The sequence below is a fragment of the Euprymna scolopes genome, chromosome 12, assembly GCF_053919585.1.
Source record: "Euprymna scolopes isolate OS-2025 chromosome 12, ASM5391958v1, whole genome shotgun sequence".
NCBI classification, from domain to species: domain Eukaryota; kingdom Metazoa; phylum Mollusca; class Cephalopoda; order Sepiida; family Sepiolidae; genus Euprymna; species Euprymna scolopes.
In genome coordinates, this window is record NC_136493.1 from 118787915 (window position 1) to 118795531 (window position 7617).

The 7617-nt window shown below is 33.6% G+C and overlaps 1 pseudogene; it reads right to left on the bottom strand.

The window, feature by feature from the left end:
- Positions 1-5920: 5920 nt before the first annotated feature.
- LOC145291727 (U2 spliceosomal RNA) lies at positions 5921-6019 on the bottom strand (annotated as a pseudogene).
- Between the last annotated feature and the right edge of the window lie 1598 nt (positions 6020-7617).

Consider the following 7617-nt stretch of genomic DNA (forward strand, 5'->3'; position numbering starts at 1 on the left):
GAATATCCTTGGGATATTCCACGTTTAATTGCAACCTTACACAGCATCTCTCTGTTTGCTGTCAGCACCTTTTTCCATTGAGCCGAACTTCTCTCGAAAAGCTCTGCCATAATCCTAGCATCCTTCATCATCAATTGTGTTTCACGGACTAATGTAGAGACAGCGTGAAGTAAGCCTTTCTGTAATCGATCCATGCTGAACTCAGACTTTTCTTCTTCCTTTTGCACCCTATATTACTGCGTTATCAATAATTAATCGCTCCTTGGTATCCCTCGAGCCTTTCCGACACTCTTTCTGTTCCTCGGGAAAAACACCATTACTCACAAGATGCCCATATTTTTTTTTCCGCAAAAATTCCAGTTAACAGTTTCCACAGTAGACACGTATTAATTCTATAATTGCTGGCATTCGTTTCCCTTGTCAGGATATTTCCAAATTAGCGTTGCCTATCCCTTCATAGCCCAAACAGGGGCATCTCCCGACTTAACCACTCTGTGCAAAGCAGCAGCTATAGGTGAATAAAGGCATTGGAACTGTTTTAACCAGAAGCCCATCACTCCGTCTGGACTAGGTGTCTTTCAGTTTGTCATACTTCCTATGCGAGCCTTCAGGTTATCAATGTTTATCTCAACGTTCCTCATCTGCCGCATTCCTGATAGCCTTTCTCTGACCTCTCCAAACCAGCTAGTGTTCTTATTATATCGCTCTTCGACAGACCAACTCCCACTCCAGAATTTCCTGGCACCATCTGAATGTGGAATGTTGTCATTTCCCGCTTATTTACTAGTATTTAATTCTTTATACAGCTGAGACTGATTGTTCCGGAAAAGGTTGTTCTGCCGGAACGCAACACTTTTTCAAACAAAGTTCCTAATTTCAATACCAACGGTGCGTACCTTCTCTTTCAAAATTGTTAGAACAGATAGGGTTCCCTTTCCCAGCAATCTATACTCCCTTTCAATCTCTCCCTTGGCTTTCTGTCCCAGTTTATCTTCTTTTTCTTATTTTTTCGCTTCTCCCAATGCCTTTCCACCACAGTTTAAGACTTTCTTATATAGCGCTTCTGCCAGTATTGCTTCTATCCTTCCTTTCTTTCTTTTTCTTCTGTATTACACCAAGACGATTCGCAACAATATATGACGCTGCTTATAGATGCTTGTTAAGTTCCGTAATCGATAGGCTCTTTCTTATAATTTTGTGAAATATTACTTGAACAATTTCTATCTCGTTTTTCACCTTACCCCTATCACTACTCTTCACTGTTCTCGTCTCTAAACAGAACCTGTCTTGAATTCTGAAGTACTTTTTCTACAGAAGTCAAAGCGCGAACTTCATTACGACTTCTCCATACATCTGCTTTTTCGACTGGTTCCATAGTCTCAGACTCATTGATCTAATCTGACTCAGATCCTTCAAACTCCTTCTCATCATTTCCCTAACGATAGGATTCCATTCTTCCTCAGTTGCCCGTCTCCCATCATCGCTTACATTTCCCTTCTGCACTTCCACTCTCTCACTGCTTTCATCAGAGCTAGTTTTATCGATTTTATTTCGCTCTTCATTTAATTCCTACCCATCCGCTCAATCTCTTCCCTTACACTCTTAGAAAGTAGGTTGATATTTTTAATTTGTTTTAACTGGAATACCAAACTCGCGACACTCCTAGTTCCTCTTCCTCCTATCGATTTCCACTCTTCCTTTACGTTTCAGATTTATCCACCAGATTTGGTGCTTCCACTTCGTAAAAAGCATTCCTACAGTCCTATTCTTTCCTCATCCGTCCATGGTTTTTGGCATTTTCGATTCCAATTCCTTTCCTGTCTTGGGAACATCTCTGCCAATTCTCACTGCCCCCCCCCACATTTTTAGAATTTTGAACATGAGGAGGACAGGAGCAACCCTGTAGACCAGTGGGGGACCTACTGGACGTGAGACATTCGGAGGATGTTCCAGCCTCATTCACGCCGTTGTTTCAATATTTTGATTTGATATTGTCCCATAAATTTGGTTAGTGAATTTTAGGTTACACCCCCTCCATAGTTTTATTGACACATTATCTATAGGAGGTTTCCACACAAAGGTGCAAGATTCCTTCTCGATCTTTCTCCTCCACCACCACAACTATAACTACTGCTACCATCACCAACAACAACAGAAATTAAATTTAAAATGATAATAGTAACACTAATATCAGTAGTAATAATAATAGTCGTAACAACAATAGCAATGACAGCAAAAACAACACCAATAACAATAACCGCTAAAATAATAATAAATACATACTGATACTACAACTACCACTCCTACTACTACTACTACTACTACTACCAATAATAATAATAATAATAATAAGAAGAAGAAGAAGAAGAAGAATAAACACTTATAATAACTAGCGGGGCCTATGGAAATTCCACAGCAGCATTTTCCTATGTAATATATTGTAGCTGGGTATGATGTGAGCGTTCTATTCAGCATGAATGAAGGCACAATCATATTATTTTAGTTTTTTTTATTAAAACTTGCACTGCCCCCTTACAAAAATAATAACTTTGATATATTTCCTGGTCTTATTATTCATAACTAACAGATCGGTCGATTAACTCACATTTTATAATTTTTCATAATTATTGAATATGTTACTATGTTCGACAATAATTATGCATAATTTCAACCCACATCATCGCCTCTCCCTTTACTAAAATATTAAATTTGATATATTGTATCGGCTGATTATTTTATAAAAAAACACAACTATTAATTAACTCACATTTCATTATTTTTCGTAATTATTGGATATAGTACTAATTGTGACAATAATTTTTCATCATTTAAACTCACCCTATCGCACACCTTACTAAAATAATAACTTTGATATATTTTATAGGCTGATTATTTCATTACAAACACGCACATCAATCAACTAACATTTAACCATTGTTCCTAATTCTTGGATATGTTACTGATTTCGACAATATTTTTTTATAATTTAAACTAACGTTGTCGCCCAACCTTACTAAAATAATAACTTTGATACATTTGCTGGGTTGATTATTTCATTACAAACACACTAATCAATTAACCTCCATTTCATTATTTTTCATTATTCTTGGTTATGTTATCAATTTCGAAAATCATTTTTCATAATTTATACCTACATTATCGCCCCCTCTTAATAAAATATTGTTTGGAAATATTGCCTGGGCTTATTATTTTATTACAAACACACTAATGCATGAAATCATATTAAACCATTTTTCATAATTCTTGGATATGTTACTTATTTCGAAAAACATTTTTCATAATTTTAACCCACATTTTCGCCCTTCCCTCTTTACTAAATAATAACTTGATATATTATCTAATCTGAATATTTCCTTACAAACACACCAATCAATTAACTAATATTTTATCATTTTTTCGTAATTATTGAATATCTAACTAATTTCGACGATTATGTTTTTATAATTTAAACCATCCTCGTCGCCCTCTCTTACTAAAAAAATACTTTGATATATTTTCTGGGCTGATTATTTCATAAAAAAACATAACTATCAATTAACTTACACTTCATTGTTCTTAATTCTTTGATATGTTACTCATTTCGACAATTATTTTTTTATATTTTTACCATATAATCAACCACCCACTACAAACATAAAAACTTTGATATATTATCTGGGATGATTATTTCATTGTAAACACACCAATCAATTAACTCACATTTCGCCATTTTTTCTAATTCTTGGATGTGTTACTTATGTTGACAATCATTTTTCATCATTTTAACCCACATCATCGTCCCACTTACAAAAATAATACCTATGATATATTGCCTGGTCTGATTATTTCATTGCAAACACACTAATGCAGTATAACCTTATCAATTTTCATAATTCTTGGATATGTTACTAATTTTGTAAATTATTTCTCATAATTTTAACCATCCTTATCGCCCTCTCTTACTTACATTATTACATTGATATATTTCCTGGGCTGATTATTTTATTATAAACACACAATCGATTAACTAAAATTTTATCTTCATCCATAATCCTGGAGTTGTTACTAATTTCAAACATATTTGTTTATAAATAAAAACCCACATGATGCCTCCCCCTCCTACTTATATAATATATTTGATATATTATCTGTGCTTATTATATAATTACAAACACACCAATCAAGTAACTCACATTTCATCATTTTTCATAATTCTTGGATATACTACTAATGTCGACAGTAATTTTCATAACTTTAACCCACTATGTCGCTCCTTCTTACTCAAATAAAAACTTTGATATATTGTTTGGGTATTCTCATAGTATATATGTTTCACTTTCTTATCCAATCCCAGGTTACGCCGCATATTCTGCTAATATATATCGTTCACCTATCTCATTTGGTTCTGGCCGACGCTGGGTATTTTGCTACAATATGTTTTCAACCTATCTCATTCAATTCAGGGCGACGCTTTCTGATAGTATATATTTGCACATATCATTTAATCCCTGGACTGACTTCATGTCCGCCACCCCACTGTTGAAAATATACATTAGATAAAGTAATGTTTTAATCGTAAACTGTTTCAGCCATTTCAGTTGCTGACTTTATATCCCCAACCCACTGCTAAAAATATACATGAAATAATGTAATGTCTTAATAGTAAACTCTTTCAGGCATTTCCGGAACTGACTTTATATCCCCAACCAATTGCTTAAAATATACATGACATAATCTAATGTCTAAATAGTAAACCGTTATAGCCATTTCCGGGGCTGACTTTATATCCCCAACACACTGCTAAAAGTATACATGAAATAATGTAATGTCTAAATAGTAAACTGTTTCAGCTTTTTCCGGGACTGACTTTATATTCCAAACCCACCACTAAAATTATACATGAAATAATGTAATATCTAAATAGTAAACTGTTCAGCCATTTCCGGGACCGACTTTCTATCCCAAACACACTGCTAAAAATGTACATGAAATAATGCAATGTCTAAATAGTAAACTGCTTCAGCCATTTCGGGACAGACTTTATATCCCCAAACCACTGTTAAAAATATACATGAAATAAAGTCATGTATAAATCGTAAACTTTGTCGGCCATTTCTCGGACCGACTTGTCATCTCCCGTCCTACTGTTAAAAATATACATTAAATAAAGTAATGCCTACAACGTAAATAGTTGCAGCACTTTCCGGAACCGATTTCATATCCCCCCCCATGTTGAAAATATACATTAAATAAAGTAATGTGTAATGCGTAAACGGTTTCACCCATTTTCGGGACTGATTTTATATCCCCCACCCCACTGTTAAAAATATACATGAAATAAAGTAATGTTTAAATCATAAACGGTTGAAGTAATTTCCGGGACTGACTTCATATCCCGTAAACCACTGCTTAAAATATACTTGAAATCAAGTAATGTTTAAATCATAAACTGTTTAGCAGCTTTTCGAAAGTAATACATAAAAACATTAACACGGTTAGAGATTAGGTAACCAATGCTTCAACATTAATTTCTGAGTATGCTATCAGTTTCAGTATTCCATTGACTTTAATCCCCTTTTTGGTCTTGGTTAATGGAGGAGAACTCCTTCATTACTGATACGATTCTTATTTTTGTTATTGACCATAGAGCCCCTTTTGGGGAGCTGGTTTCCCCCTAAATTTTTAACCGACCTCATGTCCAATTCTGACCTTGCGGGGAGGTTAGTAAACAAAAAAAATAATCAGAACGGACATTTTCCAGGGCATTTTGTAATTAAATCAGAAATAACTTGTTCTAGTTACTTTTTTTAATATTAAAACTTTGTTACATTAAACATGGTAGCTCTTCACAATGCCTCCCCACGGGACAGATTTAGACACTGGATCGTGTTTTTAACGTGGAGAAAAATTGTCCTAGTCGTAAAGGTGGTCTCTTCCACTTAGAGAAAAGAAATTGAAATGTAGCACCTAAAGAACAGATACTACACTTTGATCTTAGCCAAAAGGCCCAGAAAGACAAATCATTGTTATTAGCTTTTTTTTTTTTTTTTTTTTTTTTTTTTTGACAATATTTCCTTTTTTAGGGATTGCACAGCATGATAACGGACGGGGCTATAAGCGTAATAATATAATAATAATAATAGCAATAATGGTAATAACCAATAATATTAAATGATTGGGAATGGTTTGCCCCTCCTCTCCCTCTCCCTCTTTCCCTTTTTTTTTATAATAACATAGTAATAATATTTTTTATTGTTTTTAGTTAATAGTTAACCTATTTATCAGTAAATAAAATAAACAGATCCATACAAATAATAATAATAATAATAATAATAATAATAATAATAATAATAATAATAATAATGTTCTAGTTGACCACAACGAGGCAACGAAAAAACGGAGCAAATACACAATTCTATCCAGAGAGCTGAAACGGATATAGGTAGTGAAGAAAATCAAAATAATACCTATGAACACATCTCAAAAGCTGAGATAAAAGGATAGAAGAAATTGGAATCAGATGGATGGATGGAAAGATACAACGATTAACAATGATGATGGTGCATATGAGCGGACCAGACAAATTGCTGCAGAGAAACAATATGAAGACGTGTTACATGGACTCAAGAATATTGAATTTGCATGTATTTAAGTACTCTATTTCATCATCCATTCCCTCCCACTGCCCTATAATCACCCCACCAAAAGGGTAATACCATAACTCCTAGAAGGATCAAGGATGGGTGGAAAACCGAGGTACAAAGAAAACTGGAACATTTGATAGGATTATTGCCATTAAGATTCCAGTGGAGTCTAATTGCTGCTGCTAGCGAGAAAGCAATAGTAAGATGATGTTGCGATGACACAAAGTTATTTGCAAATCTTGTGGAAAGAGGGTGAGCATACTGGAAACTTGGGGAGATTAATTGGCAATGAACTTCCAGTGAAAAGCACAGATTTTTTTCAAGGATTTGATGCCCTGTGTTAACGCTCTTTGTGAGCTAATAATAATGCCAATCGTTTTAATAATAATAATAATAATAATAATAATAATAATAATAATAATAATAATAATAATTCAAATATTGATAAAGCAATTACACAAATTTCATAATCTAGATAATATCATAATTTTTACTATTAGAAGAACGACGAAAAAGACGTGGAAGAGGAGATTTTACAAAGAAAAAGTTGTAGACGAATAAGAAAGAAAAGATATGGTAAGACAGAAATAATATAGATATATAAATCAGGAATTGCTTTAGGCGTGTTATCATGCCAGCGATTTCTTTCATATTATTTTTATATAACTATACAGTATCGATATTTTAGAATATTTTCTGTGCGCAATCCAAGCTGTTCTTTTGCTGTTAGAATTGAAGTGGCGCCACTTTATTGATGTGTGCCGACATTGCTGCCTTAAAAATCACGTGAAATTGGTTCACCGACGAAGACCTTAAAGAAAGATGACTGGAAATTCCACAGCTGCAGGATATACGTTTTAGATGTTGAACAATCAATAATATTATAAAATATCTGAAATTATTCATTATATATATATATATATATATATATATATATATATATATGTGTGTGTGTGTGTGTGTGTGTGTGTGT